This window comes from Bactrocera neohumeralis, unplaced genomic scaffold (assembly GCF_024586455.1).
Source record: "Bactrocera neohumeralis isolate Rockhampton unplaced genomic scaffold, APGP_CSIRO_Bneo_wtdbg2-racon-allhic-juicebox.fasta_v2 cluster11, whole genome shotgun sequence".
Classification (NCBI taxonomy): Eukaryota; Metazoa; Arthropoda; class Insecta; order Diptera; family Tephritidae; genus Bactrocera; species Bactrocera neohumeralis.
Window position 1 is genome coordinate 25,252,690 of NW_026089624.1, and position 20,060 is coordinate 25,272,749.

At 35.2% G+C, this 20,060-nt stretch overlaps 1 long non-coding RNA gene across 1 annotated transcript; it reads left to right on the top strand.

Annotated features, from left to right (window-relative positions):
• The first annotated feature begins 1,832 nt into the window (after nucleotides 1-1,832).
• On the top strand, nucleotides 1,833-6,847 carry LOC126766270 (uncharacterized). The gene is made up of 2 exons (XR_007668800.1): nucleotides 1,833-2,243; nucleotides 6,756-6,847. It is a non-coding gene; the product is annotated as an uncharacterized LOC126766270 (long non-coding RNA).
• The last annotated feature ends 13,213 nt before the right edge of the window (nucleotides 6,848-20,060 follow it).

Here is a 20,060-nt window from a genome sequence, read left to right on the forward strand (position 1 = left end):
CTGAACCTTTCCAGATACACAGCGAACAACTTCTGAAAATTTCATGAAGATTGGTTTCGCCGTTCTCGAGCCTTAGCGTTACTAACAAACAAACATTAATTTTTACTTACTTATGTACTATATAGTATATACAAAATAAAACGTTTGTATGGGGAAAAAGAAAAGGACTGTTTTTAGGCGTTTTCCGGCAACTTTCGTATTTTTTTACATAAGAACCTTCTCCTAATAATAACAAATACAACAAAAAAAAAGAATTAGTGAAATCGGTCCAGCCATTCGCGCGTGATGCCGTGACAACGGAAAACGGGTTTCATTTTTATATATGTACTAGCAGACCCGGCCACGCGTTGCTGTGGCTGAGTGATTTAAGAAGGATTTGAAAGACAAAATTTAACACAAATTAACATAACATTTTTATAACATATTTAATAAATACTTTGAATATTTTTATTTGATATATATACTCTAAATGTCCTTAATCGTAATAAATTCACAGTTAATGTTCAATGAAGCGCCAATCCATGAACAATATTTTTGGTCAATCGGTCCTATGTTCATCAATTTTATGATTTTATTTTTACGCCGCGTATAATTGCCCATGAGAGAAACATGGATTTTCCAAGTCTAATCCGCAAATAGACATTGTTTGGCCTTGAGATTTATTTATAGTCATCGCGAAAGCTAAACGAATGGGAAACTGTAGTCTTTTAAATGGTATGGGAGAATGGGATGGCATCATCGGAATACGTGGTAACAAAACAATTTCTCCTTTAAACTTTCTTGTCAAAATAGTTGCTTCAAGAACGTTTCCAGTCAATTCGCAAAAACACTATTGTCTGTTGTAGTTAGTTTCTATGTAGTTTGCGGGGTATCTACATAGAAACTAACTACTTATGTACTTTGCCTTTAGTTAGATATCCCTTTGTGTATTAAGTGAAATAAAAGATTTCCGAATTTTAGTGGGAAAAAAATGTAACAATTTGTATATAGGTATGTATTTCCCTTTGCGGGCGAAACTTCATTTTTACAATACAAATTCCAAGATTTTCAAGATATTTACAATTCTTTAGGTTTTTTTTATTACACTGTTCACTATCCACTATTGATGCTCCTGCGTCCTGCACACACACGCGAGTTACGTCAGTAACAACGACGGCAGCTCCAACTCCAAAACCACAGCTAAGGCTTAGCCTCCACAATTAAAAAGCCAATGCACGAAAATACATATAAACAATCAAAAACGAAATATGCCGATTAAGCATAAACAGCAGTTTTAATTATTGTCGCTTATTACTTTGTAGCGACTTACACTATTTACGTACAGAACGACACTTAAGCAATATGTTTGCATAAGGGTCGTTCACTTTATTATTGTTTATATTACTTTTCGAGCATTGACCAGTAAATTCTGCATATGCAGAATTTGTACACAAACAAATAAACAATAAGTTATCGTATAACAGCTTAGCAGCTGAACAATTTGATTATTATAAATAGCAGTGACATTGACATTTCAAGTTTAGTTCAGAAGAACCAATAAAGTAGAGTGCAGTTAATTATAACAACTTTATGTTTTTATTTAATCTTGGCTCTACACACTTAACTGGCGCAGTCACGGGGTTACTTCTCTCAAGAAAAGTAACAAAAACGAACAAAAGCTAAACTGTTCAAGTGAAATTTAAATAAAATAAAATAAAATTAAATTAAAAGTTAAAATATAACTGGCAGTCGAACGCCAATAAAATAAAATTAAATTAAATTAAAAGTTAAAATATAACTGGCAGTCGAACGCAGTCAAAAAAAAAAAAAAAAAAAAAATGGAAACACATAAAACAGAACAAGCAACCACATCGGCAGTGTCAATAGAAGCTGCAGCAAATCAAACTCCATCTGCTGCAACACGTCACTTGCCACATAACAATCCAACTTTTCAATTACTACTATCGGAAGCACTAAAAGAAGCAGCGAGAATCCAGGAGTTCCGAGGAGATAATACATACGACGTCACATCATTTATTAATGAAGTCGAACTTTTCATCGACTTGTTTGCCGGTACCAACGTGGAGGAGTATTTTTATAAGCGGCACGTCCAAAAAAAAATTCAAGGAGAAGCAGCTAACGCAATTAGAGCCCTCGACAATCCAAGCTGGACAGAAACAAAACAAGAACTCCTGAGGAATTTTGGAGTTCGCGAATCGTATCATCAACTGTACCACAAGGCGCTGAACGTAAGAAATTATAATGTAAGTCAATCTTTTTATTATCTTAAAAATATATTAGATAAATTAAACAATAAATATTATCAAGACCCGGGAAAACCAAAAGAGTTTTCTCCGGCAATAAACGAGGCAATGATATTAAAAACATTTTTGAGCAGCATGCCAGTGCATCTAGCCAGCATAATACATAGTAGAAGCATAGGGAATCTTAGAGAAGCATATTATTGTCTGGAGGAATGTGGTCTGGTACAGAATAAAATTAGTACAAATAGCAACAACACACAATCAAATAATAGCAATAATTTTAGGCCAAATCGCAACCCAGTAGATCAAAATAATTATCAAGGCAGGCAAACAATTAACCGGTTTCAAAACCAAAACAATAATTCGAGGCAAGATAATCCCCAAACACAACAACAATTTTCAAGAAATTTAGGAGCATATAGAAATCCAATATACACAAGTAGAAACCAAAATAATGTCGCTCATCTTCAAGAAAATAATACCGATACAGAAGAAACTGGTGAAGTAAATTTTCAATTAACCAGCGAGAACAACAGTTACCGATAGTAAATTTAACAATAGGTAAAAATATAATTAAATGTTTAATCGATACCGGTTCTACGACAAACCTGATCGACGAACATTCGTTAAAAGAATATAAAAGGACTAAATTAGTAAAACCTAACATATATAGTACACTATCAGGACAGACAAAAGTAGACTTTGAAATTATAACAGAAGTACCTCAAGAATTCAATGACCCGAATAAAATGGCTTGGAAGGTAACGTCATTCAGAAATAAAAACTTCAACGGACTAATTGGTCAAAATATACTTAAAGCATTAAATGCAAAAATTAATCTTGAAGAAGATTTTCTTGAAATTAATAACAATAAAATAAAATTCATAAATACGAAAATCCCTACACTGGAACCTTCAACCTTAAATTTGGAAAACGTATCAAAATTCTATAGAGATGATATGAATGAGGAGGAAAAAACATATGTAGATTTGATTTAGCGAAAATATTCTAATATGTTTTATAGAGAAGGAGAAAAGTTAACCCACACACATAATATAAAACACCAGATAATAACAAATATGAATAAACCTGTATATTCTAAAATATACAGGTGCCCAAAGATACACGAAGAAGAAATTAAAAGCAGGTGAATGAAATGTTGGACCAAAACACTATTAAAGAAAGCTTTTCCCCTTACAATTCCCCAATTTGGATAGTTCCCAAAAAATCGGATAATTCAGGGAAACAAAAATGGCGTATTGTTGTAGATTATAGAAAACTCAACGAAATCACAGTCGATGATAAATTTCCTATTCCTAATATAGAGAATATATTAGACAAATTAGGAAAAGCAAATTACTTTTCAACAATTGACTTGGCGAAGGGATTTCACCAAGTATTAATGGATGAAAACGATCAAAAGAAAACTGCCTTTTCTACCCCCTTCGGGCATTACGAATTCATCCGTATGCCATTTGGATTGAAGAATTCCCCTTCCACCTTCCAACGTTTGATTAACTCGGTACTTAGGGAATATATTAACAAAATATGCGTTGTATATCTCGATGATATACTCATTTTAAGCACTTCCATAGAAGAGCATATGAACAGCATAAAACAAATTTTTGCAAAACTAAGGGAGTTCAATCTTAAAATCCAAATAGACAAATGCAATTTTTTTGCAAAGAAACTGAATATCTTGGTCATACTTTGACCACAGAAGGAATTAAACCTAATTCAACAAAAGTTGAAGCCATTCAAAAGCTAAAGCTTCCCCACACTCAAAAACAAATAAAATCATTCTTAGGTATAACAGGCTACTATAGAAAATTCATAAAGGATTATGCTAAAGTAGCCCACGGACTTACAAAGTACCTAAAGAAAAATACCACAATTAATATAAAAGATACTCAATATATAGATGCATTCGAAAAATTGAAAAAATGCTCATTAACCCTCCGATTTTGAAATACCCAGACTGGTCTAAAAATTTTAAACTAACAACAGATGCTAGTGATAATGCAATAGGAGCAGTCCTTTCTCAAGAAAATCACCCCATCGCTTACGCTAGTAGAACCTTAAACGACCACGAAAAACATTATGCTGCAATCGAAAAAGAATTGCTTGCTATCGTCTGGTCAGTCAACTATTTCCGACCATATTTACTGTTTTAATTGTATTTTTGGGGTTGTATGCTTCTCCCGGTTTCCTCCATACTTTAATCCTGCCGTCAGATCCAAAAATGTATTTCGATTCATCAGAGAATACAACATTCCGCCAAAACACAGGAGATGCATTTTGGTACTTCTGAGCGAAGGCAATGCGCTTCCTACGGTTTATCACGTTTACGAGTGGCTTTCGGCGAGGCGTGCGTGACTTAAACCCAGCCTTAATTATAGCTTTGCGTACAGTTTCGGGATTAACTTTTTTTTGGCTGAATTGGTGAAGCTCTGTAGCGATTTTTTGAGCACTAATGAATGGATCTGCAGTAACCATTCGTTTAATTTTTAGGCGATCTCCATCCGCGAGAATTGAAGGCCGACCAGATTTGTTTTTGTTTTCTACTCGGCCTTCATATTTAAAGCGGCCAATAACGGATTGTACAGTCGAACGGCTACGGGACACTATTTTGGCTATTTCTGCGTATGATTTATTTTGCTTTACATGCAAATTTATGATAAGCTCACGTTCGTTAATGGATAAATATTTACCAGGCATTTTTTTATAACCACGAAAGTTTTTTGTTAAAATTCACAACCTTTACGATTCAAATGAGTCACTGAAATATTCCGCTAGCTTACTTATTTCACTTTAACAAAGTACCGTTATAAGGAAGGTTGCCTATTATTATTTAGAAAAAGAAGTTGCCAACAAAAGCGAAATGTACGAAGACTTTATTGGAGTTTAAATAGTGAAATTTTTTAAATTCTTATGTATAGTTTTGATGTTTTGTAATAAATTATATTTATTTTTCGTTTAATATAAAATGAAATATATCATAAATAAATACGCACTAAAAAATTAAAAAAAAATGTTAAATATGTTACCGATTTTTATCAATATTCTTTTTATTAGGTGCTGTACGAAGACTTTATTGGAACACTGTATATGGCAAACCATTTGAACTCTTAACAGACCATCAACCACTTGTTTGGTTGCACACAAAGACGAAAGGAAAAGATATTAACCCAAGACTCCAAAGGTGGCTCTTGAAACTTGGCGAATATAACATACATATTAACTACATAAAGGGTAAGGAAAATAAAGTAGCCGATTTTATGAGCCGAATAAATAGTCAATCAGGCAACATATTAAATACCGAAAACGTTGAAGAAGATAACACCACCTATCAAAATTTTACACCACTCAATACAGTAGTTAACAGATTTGCAACTCAAATTATAATTACAAATAATAAAACGCAAGACACGAAAGTAGCAAACGGTAAAATCAAAATATATATAAATTCAAATGATATTGAGACTAATTATATGGCCGATTTGTTTAGACAACATATAAAGTCGAAAAGGGTAGGAATATATACCGAACTTCCCGATAATTTATACAAGCAGGTTCAATCCAAGTTAGTAGAGTTATTTAACACTGAAATAAAATTTTATAAATGTAGCTTTAACGCGAAAGAAGTTTGCAGTGAAGATGAATTATTTAAACAAATTGCTAAATATCATATTAATGGAATAACAGAAAATTATGAAGGTATCAAAACAAAACTTTACTACAAAAACCTCAAAGTTTTCGTGCAAAAATATATAAATAATTGTGATATTTGCAACAGATCAAAATACAGTAGGAACCCTATTAAAGCAAAATTTAGTATCACAGAAACACCATTTGATGTAAATGAAATTTTACATATGGATGTTTACACTATAAAGAAACATAGCTTTATCACATTCATTGATAAGTTTTCGAAACATGCAACAGCCATACATTTAGAAGACAGAAATAGTAACACAATTATAGAAAAAATTAGAATGTACTTTTCAATGAGAAGTAAACCAAAAAAAATAATTACTGATAACGAGTTCAACTCAATAAATGTCAAAGATTTCCTAAAGTCAGAAGATATTGAAGTACATTTTACGAAACCAAACAACCATACCGGGAATGCAGACGTAGAAAGGTTGCACAGCACATTATCCGAAAAATTTAGAACACTTGAAACACAAAATTCTCAATGGTCAACACAAGAAAGGGTATACAAGTGTATCGAGTGGTACAATAAATCCATTCATTCCACAATAAAAACAACACCCTTAGACAAAGTAGAGGGAAAGATAGAAAAAACTCTAATTAAAAACAGAATATTAGAAGCAAAAAACAAAATTATAGAAAAAAGAAATGAAAATAGGAAGGAATTCGTACAAAATAATCACGAAGGTTATGTAAAAAATTACAAAGCACTTAGGCATAAATATGAGCCTCGTTACAAAAAATTAAAACTAGAAAACATATACCCAAGCAACATTAAAAGAAAAAATAAATTTTCAGGGGCAATGGACATCAACAGGTATATTAATCCTGATGATAATACCACTAGTAATGTCAACATTAATAATCCAACCCATCAACGAAAACCATAATGGATATGTCGAAATAAAATTAACTGATGTACAACTAATTGCGGACTATACAACTATACTACATATTATAGATCTTACTGAAATCGAAAAGACAATAGAAAACCTCCAAGAAAACGTAGAACAACTTAAAATAATAGATAATAAGGAACTTCTCTTATCAGAAATAAAGAAAGCTAGGACTAGACTACATACCCTCCAGATAAACAAAAATAAAAGAGGTCTACTCAACATCGTAGGTTCAGGTCTCAAATGGATAGCTGGTACCATGGATGATGAGGACAGATCCGAAATAGAAAATCATATAAGTACAATAGATGAGAATAACCACAACATGATAGAAGCTTTTAATAACAATATACTGATAAATAATAATTTCAACGAAACTATGAGAAAACTAGCTAAAACAATTGAATTGGATAGGCAAAAAATTACAGAAAAATTTAATAGCATAGATCAGTCTAACAATGATATTCTTTCACATTTATTTTATATGGATATTATGTTAAAAATAAAAATTTTAAATGATAATATTGAACATATTCAAAACAATATCATTGCTGCAAATAGCAATATTATGGTCAATAATTTACTAACATCAGAAGAAATACAAACTTTAGAAATCGATTTCTATAAATTGCAAAATATTAAATTAGGCGTAGCAAAATTTAAAAGTAATAAAATTTTGTTTTTAATAAAAATACCCAAAACAATTGTAAATGTAAAGAGATATTTTCTATCACCACTTGCAGACAATAATAAGTTTGAAATTAACTTTCAAGAAACAGAAATTGTATATTACAATAATAATACATATGATTACTTCAATAATCCTAATGTAAATAAGCTAAGAAAAACAAATCTTTGTATATTCAACAATAATGTATGTCCAAAAATCAAAAATGTAAAAGCAGAAATAAAAGAACTCGAACTTGGTGTCATTCTTGCAAAAAACATAAATAACACAAAATTAATAAATACTTGTGATGAACGAAATGTAACATTAAATAATAATAATTTAATAATTTTTAGTAATTGTAAAATAGAAATAAATAATGTAATTTTTTCCAACTATGATAAAACATTTAAAAATAGCTTCGTTAAATTACCCACATTTATGTACAATAATACAAAATTAACCTTATCATTAGACGAAATAGTCTTGAATGAAATAGACAACATCAAAAATATCAAAGAATTAAAATTCGATAAAAATATTCACTCAACATCAATCATTATAACTTTTGTAATCATATTATTGATAATAATTATCACTGTGAGTGCTATTGTCCACATATACAAAAATTCTCAATACTTAGAATAAAAATTCGGGAGAATTTTCAATCAAGGGAAGGAGGAGTTACGTTAGTAACAACGACGGCAGCTCCAACTCCAAAACCACAGCTAAGGCTTAGCCTCCACAATTAAAAAGCCAATGCACGAAAATACGTATAAACAATCAAAAACGAAATATGCCGATTAAGCATAAACAGCAGTTTTAATTATTGTCGCTTATTACTTTGTAGCGACACTTACACTATTTACGTACAGAACGACACTTAAGCAATATGTTTGCATAAGGGTCGTTCACTTTATTATTGTTTATATTACTTTTCGAGCATTGACCAGTAAATTCTGCATATGCAGAATTTGTACACAAACAAATAAACAATAAGTTATCGTATAACAGCTTAGCAGCTGAACAATTTGATTATTATAAATAGCAGTGACATTGACATTTCAAGTTTAGTTCAGAAGAACCAATAAAGTAGAGTGCAGTTAATTATAACAACTTTATGTTTTTATTTAATCTTGGCTCTACACACTTAACTCGCGCGACCGGTTGGGGAACCCAAATTTGGACCAGTTCTTTTAAACGCTTGTAAATTGGCGGATCAACGGGGACGAGTTGGCGATCAAAAAAGAAGGGCGAAGTGTTTAGATTACCGGCGTAAAACGAATTGTGTTCCACCCCGATCTAACCAATCCTTTTTGATCGGTTAGGTGGTGAAAACGATAACGTGTGGTGTGTGGGTAGTGTGGTTGGTTTGTTGCGTGGGGTTGCGTGTATGATGATGTAGGTTGTGTGCTGAATGTTGAGTTGCGTGATAAGTGTGAGTTGTGTGATGAATGTTATGTTGTGTGATGAGTGTGAGTTGTGTGATGAATATTATGTTGTGTGGAGGGGCGAGATGCCATGAAGTCGCATAAACATCCCGGCCCCCCTAGGCGAATTAATTGCCTAGAAGTCGCTGCAGTTTCTGTAGGGTGCTCACTACAGCGCTGGTTACGTTGACGATGATGTGGTGGTGTCTGCGAACGTGCACCTCGGGACTGCGTAGAGCGATGGGCTCGTCGGCGTTGAACGTGATTCCCATGCTGATGGTGCCGCTGTTGACCATGCCGGTGACTGGCGTGCGTTGACTGAACCGAGCGTCGAGGAAAGCGGTGAAAAAGTGTATGATGCGGTCGGTGGCAGTACTGACACGACCCGTCGGACATGCACTCCAACGTAGCGTGCGTGTCTGCCAAGCATGTCATGCAGTGGCCGTGGGCTCTAGCGATCTGTTGGCGCTGAGCGGGTGTCATCGTCTTGAAACTTGTACACTTCTTAAGGACATGGGGTCGAGGGCATAGGCTGCATCGCGGCGGTACATACTCCTCGAACTGCTCCTCGCCCGCTTCTCTCACTGGTTGACCGGATGATTGGCTGGGCGGGCTTGTGCCTTGTTGCCTCCTTGGTGCGGCGATGGGTGCAGCGGTTGTTGCATTTGCATTAGTTGCGGACCTCACCGATTGGGGGTTATTGCGGGTTTCTTCTACGTCCATTTCTAGTGGAATAGGAATATGTATATTAAACATGGTTTTGCTAGTAGTATGAAGTATGCTACTCCTTATGTGTATATGTGTGCTATTTATGTATTGATGTATTTATTTATGTCATTATATGACACTTTTATTTATATGTATTATATATTATTTATATATGGATTTTATTGTTTATTATTAATCGCGTTCATTATGTTTTTGGTTTGTACGTATGGATTGTAAAACGTTATATTTTTAATTAATTATTGTTTGATTTTATGAATGCGTTTGCGTTCGCTTGTTTTCGGTGATCGGTTCTTCGGTATTTGGAAGAAAACACAATTTCACTAGTGGTCGAGTTAGTAGGCCAGTTTGTGTTCGTACATCTACTACTCTTATATGACCATCTCGTCCCCGATGTACCTTTTCAATGCGACCTAGTCGCCATTCGGTTGGGGGAAGGCATTCGTCCTGTATGATGACGCCTTCGCCCGTACTGGGTTCCTTCTGGATCGTTTTCCATCGATATCTCTCATGGAGATCTTTAAGATAGTCCTCCTTCCATCTGTGGCCGAATTCATGATGGAGAATCTTTGTTCTTTCCCATCGATTTAGTGAGTGAGTCTCCTTCTGTCTCAGGTATGGCGAGAAGAGGAGCTCCTCTGAGGAAGTGTCCAGGTGTAAAAGCTGTGAAATCGGAGGGATCTTGTGAGAGTGGTGATATAGGTCTTGAATTTAATACGGCTTCGATACGAGTGAGTAGTATAGTAAACTCCTCATAATTGAATTTATGATTACCAGCCGTTTTCTTTAAATGGGACTTAAAGCTTTTTACTGCTGATTCCCAAAGTCCACCCATGTGTAGAGAACATGGAGGTATAAACTGCCAATAGATCCCTTGGGGTGCATATTTTTTAACAATTTCAGGGGATACTTCTTTCATAAAGTTTATGAACTCTTTCTCGGTGGCTCGTTTAGCTCCGATAAAGTTTTTTCCATTGTCGCTCATAATCTTTAATGGAAATCCGCGTCGTCCGACAAAGCGTGCAAATGTTGCGAGGAAAGCCGCAGTTGTCAGATCTGAACAAAGCTCGAGGTGTACTGCCTTTGTCGTAAGACATACAAAAACAGCCACATACCCTTTTTTAAATGAAGAAGACCTTAACATCGAGGCCTTTATCTGGAAAGGTCCAGCAAAATCAACCCCAGTAATAGTAAAAGGTAGAGCATAATTGCAGCGTTCAGGTGGTAAAGCTGCCATGATCTGCGTACGTATTTTATGTTTGTACAAGGTACATTGTTTCCGCATAAAAGTCGTCTTTTTAAGTATTAATCAAGCGATGCTCACCATGTAGTGTAAGCTGGTGACGATATATTAAGAATAAATGAGCAAAACGGGATTTATCAGGTATAATAATGGGATGTCGTTCGTTATAACTAAGGCTGGAGTTCGCTAATCTTCCATTTGCCCTTATTAATCCCTTAGTGTCATAGAATGGGTTTAGGACGAGAAGTGAGCTTCCCTTTTCGAGAGGTCGCTTTTCAAGCAACTTTGATATCTCTTCACTGAAATAGCGGTTTTGGGTGTATGTGATGAGACTTACTTTGGCATGTTGCAAATCGGAATGCGTTAGTTGTACGCAAGGATCATTTGGTATCCCTTTCATTTTTTGTTTAAGTCTTTGGGTGAATTAGCGCAAGTAAGCGACTACTCTTAGTGCTCTAGGAAATGGAGAAAATCTGTGGAGAATATCATCCTCTTCTGGAGTGATATGAAAATTTTCAATTTTCCGACTTTCCGGCGGTATTATATTACGAGCGGGAGACTTTGGCCAGAATTCTTGTGATTCTGTTAGCTATGTTGGACCATTCTACCAGAGTGTAGTGCTGGTGAGGTGCAATGGTTTGCAACCTCTTGTCCCAAGATCCGCTGGGTTATCCGCACTTGCAACATGTTGCCATTATGCTGGGCCAACTAAGTCCAAGATTTGAGATATTCGGTTAGATACATAGGTCTTCCAGCAATAGGGTGGTTTTTCTAACCACGCTAAAACTATTTCTGAGTCTGACCAAAGATACGTTTTGTGATCGGTTAATTTCAGATGGGTTTGAACTATTGAAATTAATTTTGCTAACAGAAGAGCACCATTCAGTTCAAGCCGTGGCAGACTGAGTGTCTTCAAAGGTGCAACTTTGGCTTTGGCTACCAAGAGGTGTGCAGATACTTTGTTATCGTACTGTGTGCGTACGTAAACTGTTGCGCAATAAGCCTTTTCAGAGGCATCACAGAAACCGTGTAATTCTGTGTTAATGTTAGGGGTGAAATTTAACCAACGAGGGATTCGAATTTCAGGAATAGTATGCAAATTGTTCGCAAATTGTACCCATTTTGTTAAACGTACAGGTTTTACCTGTTCATCCCATTCAGTGCCATCTTGCCACAATTCTTGAATGAGGATTTTTGCTTGAATCATTATTGGCGAAAGCCATCCTGCGGGGTCGAAAAGTTTTGCCACCGAGGAAAGTATTTGGCGTTTGGTTATGGCGGACATTGCAGATATTAACTCAATTGTATGTATATGAGAATTGATCTGTAATCGCATTCCATTGAATCCCTAGGGTTTTTGTTGTACTGGCCGTTTCAAATTTAAGGAAATTTGTATCCAATATGTCTTCCTTTTTTATGTTTTTTATTATTTCGGGATGATTTGATATAATTTTCTTTAAGGGGAATCCCGCTGAATTTAGTGCTTTGATCACTTGAGATAGTGATTCGCACGCTAAGGACAGACTGTGGCTACCTGATAGAATATCATCCACGTATGTTTGTGTTTGTAACACAGAAGTTGCTAAGGGCAAATTTGTTTCGCACGTTTTTGCCACTTCATGCAGTGTCCTGATCGCCAAATAGGGTGCGCAATTGATGCCAAAGGTGACGGTTTTAAGTTTGTAGTCGCGGATTGTACTATTACTCGATTAGCGGAAGACTATACGCTGGAAATCTTGGTCATCTTTATGTACTAGAATTTGTCTGTACATTTTCTCTACATCCCCATTAAAAACGTATTTAAACGTACGCCAATTTAATATTAACAGCATGAGATCAGTTTGTAAGGTTGGGCCAGTATATAGTACGTCGTTGAGTGATTTGCCTGAGCTCGTACACTTTGAGGCATTGAAAATCACTCGTACTTTTGTTGTGAGTTTATCAGGTCGTATTACCCCGTGATGTGGCAGGTAAAAAGATAAATATCTACCTTTAGATACTTTTTCATATGGTACAGCTTCTTCCCTATGATTGAGGTCTAGATATTCGTCCATCACATTATCATATACTGATTTGAGCTCACTTTTCTTTATCCGACTTTTTTCCAAACTTAGAAATTGCTGGACTGCTGATATTCTAGAGTGACCTAGAGCTATCCGAGTTGTTAAGAAGTCTTTCATTTGATGCCATTTTGGCGATTTCTTTTCGTGATTGCTTCCATCGTAGCAGAGCAGCATCAACCCTACTAGGATAGGGTCCTACGATTCTGTGGAAATCTTTTGTGTTTCTAACACAGATAAACAATTAGTCACTGTCGAGTATAGTTTTTGAAACTCTTGGCTGGTTTCTTGTTGAATTTTTGGTAAATTCATTAAAATTGTTATTTGTTGTCTCCCAATACTCTTTCATTTTCGTTTCTTTCGACCAGTGCTTCCCAAGCCAGATTAAAGTTTTCGTCATTTAAAGCGAAACGCTTGACGATACTGCCAGCTTCCCCTTTTGTTTTGTATCTGAGATGGTACAGCTTTTGAGCTCGTGAAAGTTTGGAATGGTTAATGTATACGGCAGTGAACATGTCCCGGAAGGACGGCCACTGCTCATAACCTCCGTGAAAAACTTCAGTATCACAAGCTGTCACTTTCAAGAATATACCTGTATCTATTTCATCTTTATGAGTCGTAACTACTGTCGGGGGAGGAGTAGTGGCTCTACATGGCCTTAATAAATTTATTTGGTCCAATATCATTTCCTTCGTAATTTCATATTGTTCGAGGCAGTTTTCATATTTAGCTGACGCCGAAGCTTTTACGTTTTCTGGGAGTTCAGCATCGTCAGTATCTAGTACTGTATCGTATGCTGCCAGAAGGCGTGCCCATATGCTATATATGCTTTGAATTTTTAAATTTAGAACCGATTCTGTGTTATCATTAATCGGGGAAGCAGTAAATCTTGTGCAGTATCTAACAAAACTGTCACTTTCAGTTATGAACCTTGACACTGAATTATCTTTGGTTCTTTTTCGTTTGACACCCTGCTTTGAGCGTGTAGCTTCTGCAGGTGTGCTTTGAAATCACAAATCATCATCAGCCATTTTCGGAATTTCTAATAATTGAGGTGTTCTTGGTTTAACCTCTTTTGATTTTTCCGATTGCATTTATAGAATTAAATTGTAAGCTTTGAGCTTGAAAATATTTTGCTTTGAAATACAATTAAAAAATTGGTAAAATGAGCAAATGTGTAAATATAAATGAAAAGAAAAATAGATTTGAAACTTTTCTTATTAATTAACTGAATGATATAATATAAATTTGCAAACACGTATTCACCGCATAAATTGTCAAAATCAAAAAATGTTTGTATATAATTATTATTATTATTTATTTTATTTTATTTTTTTATTTTTTTACCGTGTATTATTTAAACGTATCTGCGAAATACTCGCGATTAATTTGTATATTATTCCTTAGTACGTGTATCTTTTGAGATAAGAACGTAAAGAGAAGGAAAATAACAATAACGCAAAAGTATACGTATGTATGTATATATTTATATGCATATAGTTATGCTTAATGTTTGTGTGGTCTTTTGTTTCCCTTATAGGTTCGCACAATTGTCACATATGTACATATGTATGTAATACGTATGCATATGCAATATAACGAAATGCGCGGAAAATAAGTAAACAATTTTTTATATATTCGTAAATATGTCAATACTAGCTGTTACCCTGTGCATTTTGCTACACCTAAATCGATTAAAACTCTTAAGAGTTTTACGTATACGTGTATACGTGTACATTTTTCGGTGCCAATATTGCGCATTCACTAAAAAATCGTGGCGTTGGTAGTGTTGAACAATATTCGGAAATACACTTTCAATCAATTCTTCTTTCGATTGTAAAAGATGTTCGGCAATGTAATCAAACCGGTATCATCGATTGGTGTTTTGCCTTCGCCAATGTCCAACAACTGCTTCGAAAACGCCGCTGCGGATCGATCATTTTGCAATTGGACTCGCATGTTGATGGCAAGAGTCAGCCTTTGAACATGTCTCCACAAAACTGACGATTTTAAACATACGTTTATTTCATCGGCAGGAGTTGATCGAGGAATGACTGACAAAGTTTGCCGAAAATCGCCGGATAATAAGACTAATGCTCCGCCAAAAAGTTTTTGTTTTTGGCGTAAATCTTGCATTGTTCTATCGAATGCTTCTAATGACTTTTTGTTAGCCATTGGGCACTCATCCCATAGAACTATTCCAGCTCCTCGCAAAACTTTTGCCATTGTTAAATTCCTCGATATATTGCACGTTGGTGTTTCAACGACTTGGATGTTCAACGGTAATTTCAACGCAGAATGTGCTGTTCGGCAGCCATCAAGTAGAGTAGCAGCGATGCCTGACGAAGCAATTGCTAGCGCAATTTATCAAGAAAGTAGAATCCACCGGCGTTATTGTCAACCGCTCGTATAATCTTATCATAAGCATTTTTCTGCTGAATATTCAATTTGGTAATGTTAGCTTGTATGAAAGCACGCAATTCATTGCAATCGTATTGTTGTTCACGTTGAAGCTCACGGTCAATGATTGGGCGCAGTAATGCCAAGTTGCGCTAATGCCTAATTCGCAATTGTAAGGCACAGATCTTCAACCAATATCAAAGCAGAATTATACATTTGTAATGTATATAGTAAGTCTGCGTCCGATGCTCGATTATGCGCCAAAATTAATAAGTCCTCGGTCATGCAGTCTTTGTACTTATTCTACAGTTATTGCGGATTTGACGGAAGGCATGTAGATATTATTATGGCGTATAGTACGCGTACTTGTTTTGGATGAGATGTGAGTGATGCGGCATGAAGTGCGGTGTCCCAATGCATATCATCTTCTAACAAATGCAATCGCTGACTTGCTTCACGATACGTCGCACACAACTGACCGTCAACAGTTTTCAAATCAGCAAATGATTTTGGTCCGCGCACGTTGACTATTAGCAGACGCAAATAAAAACATTCGGCGTTGTTCGGATGGATGGTGTAAATACGTCTTAAGGCATCGGTTTTACGGACATTTGGATAACCGTCAACACGCTCCCCTTGCTTTCGTCGTTGAAATGTTTTCGATGATGGATTTCTAGTGAAATATTGTGGTATTTCGGAATATAGCAATGTTCTTGCAAATTAATCGTTTTCACACAACTCGAAAAAGGTAGTTAGTGTTGTCCCCGGTGGTCGTGCTAGAGTATGCATATTTGAAGTACATAAATAAAAATTGAAAAATTAACCTAAAACTACATCTTAAACTATGTATTTTACCAACACACGCGTATGCAATAAGACCCTCCAACAGTGTATTTGCTAACCGCATGGAAGCACTTACGAAACAATAACAATACTAACTTGCTTTTTGTGTGTTGAACGGTCAGCAGAAAACACAAAATCGGTTCGAATAAATGTAGCAAATCGATGGAATTAAATCTGGAAAAAACACACAATGTTGAAACATACTCGTGCTAGAGTATGCATATTTGAAGTACATAAACAAAAATTGAAAAATTAACCTAAAACTACATCTTAAACTATGTATTTTACCAACACACGCGTATGCAATAAGACCCACCAACAGTGTATTTGCTAACCGCATGGAAGCACTTGCGAAACAATAACAATACTAACTTGCTTTTTGTGTGTTGCACCGTCAGCAGAAAGCACAAAATCGGTTCGAATAAATGTAGCAAATCGATGGAATTAAATCTGGAAAAAACACACAATGTTGAAACACTTTTTTTTACACACACCGCGAATTTTCAAGCGACAATCGAACCGCATGGCATCACATATGAAACCACAACAATACTCACTTGCTTTGTGTTGTACGCAGAATGTTAATCACGTTGAAATCTGAGAAAAATACACACAATTTTGAAACATTTTTTTTGATACACTGAGTGCATTCGGAACACTTACGTTCTGTATGTCTTGTTAGCTTGACAGTCATCCATACAAAGAACGAATGACAGGCAAAAACGATCAACATGCGATGTCAATGTTTTTTATTAATTGTAAACATCCGCCAGTTGTTTCGTTTTTTGTTTTTTTTTTTTTGCACAACGTGCAATGATACACACATTAAATTTCTTATGTGCACCCTCCAAACAGACCCCAATCACCCCTGAAAATTTCATTGAAATCGGGCAAGCCATCTAAGAGGAGTATGCGAACAGGAAGTTTTGCCACTTAATTTTATATATATAGATTAAATATGTGATGTTTAATTTGAATTTTTCAATGTTTCAATGTTGATATGGATATCCTCCATGTACATGTATTTCGATTCCGTTTTGTTCCGTTTTTTTTGTTTGTTTAAAGTTCGCTATATTTTATATATTATTACTTGTATGTAGATATGTTTGTATTTGTAACCTTTATATTGGTACGTTGGTGTATATTAAGACAGAGAGAAAACGTAAGAGATAAATGAGAAATATTTGGATCGCGATATACATATGTACATACATAAATATCCACTGTTATGTTGTTGTTGTTTTTTTTCTTCTGCCTTTGCTTATATGTTAAAGCGATCCTGCTTTTTGCCTTGTTAGCACAAGGGGTATTGCTAGTAAGAATACCTGACTTTGAAAAATTTTTGTGTTTGGAGACACGAAGTAAGCTTGAAGGCAGGTAGTTTAACAACAGGTTTTCAAAAATTTTCCTTAAAACAGTTGACTTATGTATGTACCATATGTCTATGAATATATGTATATTAATTACGGACTATAAAATTTGGCGCGGAAAGTTTGATTGCCCAAAAAATTTTTGTATGTATGTATATGTATATGCCCATATGTAAGTATGTATGTATGTATCTTTTATACAGTTGAGTACCTTCACTTATATGTGTGCATATGTATGTATTTGCATATTCTTTTTTTTTTCGCCTTTGCTTATTTATTATAGGCGATCCTGCTTGTTGCTTTTTTAGCCCAAGGGGTATCACCAAATGCAAGTAATAATACTTGACTTTGAAATTTTTTTTTTTTTGATTTTGGGAAATTACACAAAATAAGCAATAGGCAGTTACCGTAAATTTTTCATTTATTTCGGTACCTATATACATACGTACATACATATGTATATATCGAACTGTCTAACCGGTTTTTGTATAGAACTATTTGACTATTTCTAATTAACTGTATGTCGTATTACAGCTCAAACTGTATTTTAAACATACATATGCGCATAAATACTTTTATTAAAAATTAAATTCGAAAGAACTCACTTTTTCCTCCGCCAAGGGTTTTTGGGCAATACTTATGTATGGATGCGTACTCTCTATGTCGTTTCTCTTTTTGGTTTTTATTTCCTTCTTGATGTTGTCCGTGTTGAGTTTGTAGTCTGTTCCCACGTTGCTTGTACTCCTTGTTTGCTCTGCCGTATGTGTTGGGGTTTTTGTCACTGTATGTATGTACTTATTTTTCTTGGTATTTTAGCACTGCACTGCACACTAGTTACAAGTATGTGTTGTTTCTGTGTTATATTTTCACTTCACTTTAGTTTTTATTTTCTTTAGTTAGTTAATTTGTGTTATATCGCGCCCGTTTATGTATTATGCAGAGTTGAGGTTATTGACCTTTGTTTTGTGTCATAACGCGCCCGTATAATGCTATTTGTTAATCTCTAACGGCACTTTTCACTTTTAACTTTTAACTTTTTTTTTTCCTTTATTGCATCGTTTTGTATTTAATTTTTATTTTTTCACTTTCTATATACGTTTGTGGAATTTTATTTTAGGTGACTTTCTGAGAAGCTCGAAGGACCATTTGTCTGTTGGAGTTAGTTTCTATGTAGTTTGCGGGGTGTACTTACTTTGCCTTTAGTTAGATATCCCTTTGTGTATTAAGTGAAATAAAAGATTTCCGAGTTTTAGTGGGGGAAAAAAATGTAACAATTTGTATATAGGTATGTATTTCCCTTTGCGGGCGAAACTTTAATATTTTTACAATACAAATTCCAAGATTTTCAAGATATTTACAATCCTTTAGGTTTTTTTTATTACACTGTTCACTATCCACTATTGATGCCCTTGATGCTCCTGCAACCTGCCTGGTTGGTTTGTTGCGTGGGGTTGCGTGTATGATGATGTAGGTTGTGTGCTGAATGTTGTGTTGTGTGATGAGTGTGAGTTGTGTGATGAATGTTATGTTGTGTGGAGGGGCGAGATGCCATGAAGTCGCATAAACAACTATTATACACTGATATTCCATGCTATTTTACATGGAACATGTCAGCTAAAAAATGGGAACCACGTAAAAAGGGAGAACGACATCCTTCAATTGCAGGCATATTTAAAGCTAAGACACTGGGACGACTTTATACTGTACATCCAAAACAACGTGAATGCTTTTTTCTGCGTTTATTGTTGGTAAATGTTCCTGGACCAATCTCTTTTCAATTTTTACGAACACTTAATAGCCTAGTGTTAATTTCCAGTAATTCTTTTGATCACCAAACGTGTGCCGTTGCATAATTTAGGAGGGTTTAAAGTACGCAGTAGAATAATCGGTGATCCAATTTTCAATCGTAGACTGTGTGGTGGCATTCCTGATGTGTCTAAAGAATTTAAAAATTCAATTGGGAAATTCACTGCCTCGTTTTCTTCTACAGTAGTATCGATAGACTTAAATGACATTAAATCACCTGGCAGTCTCCGACTATCACTCAGCGTGAACAGTTGCCTTTCTAACACAGTGCGTTTGTTTTCAATTCTGTTTATCAGCGCTATTCGTATTAAAACACGTGCATTTGTTGTTTACTTAACTAAGCCGCGCTTAATAAGTCAGTGACACATATCACCAATTTGCCAATATGCCCCCGGGGCTTCTGATCTCGGAAATAACAGGTTCGCCCTGCTTTCTCCGAGCTCCAGACCTAAACGAAAAAAAAACAAAAACGACTCCACTGGATTTATTCCCAGAACTACCAATTACAAAAAAAGACGATCCTAAATTCATCATAATAAAAGCATTGGAAGGCAACAAACCACTAACGAGCTTATCGTGTTTTGCCGTACATAAAGGTATACTAGCCATTAGCAAAGATGTCAACACTATATCCGAGCTTCGCGACGGCAGTTTACTTCTGC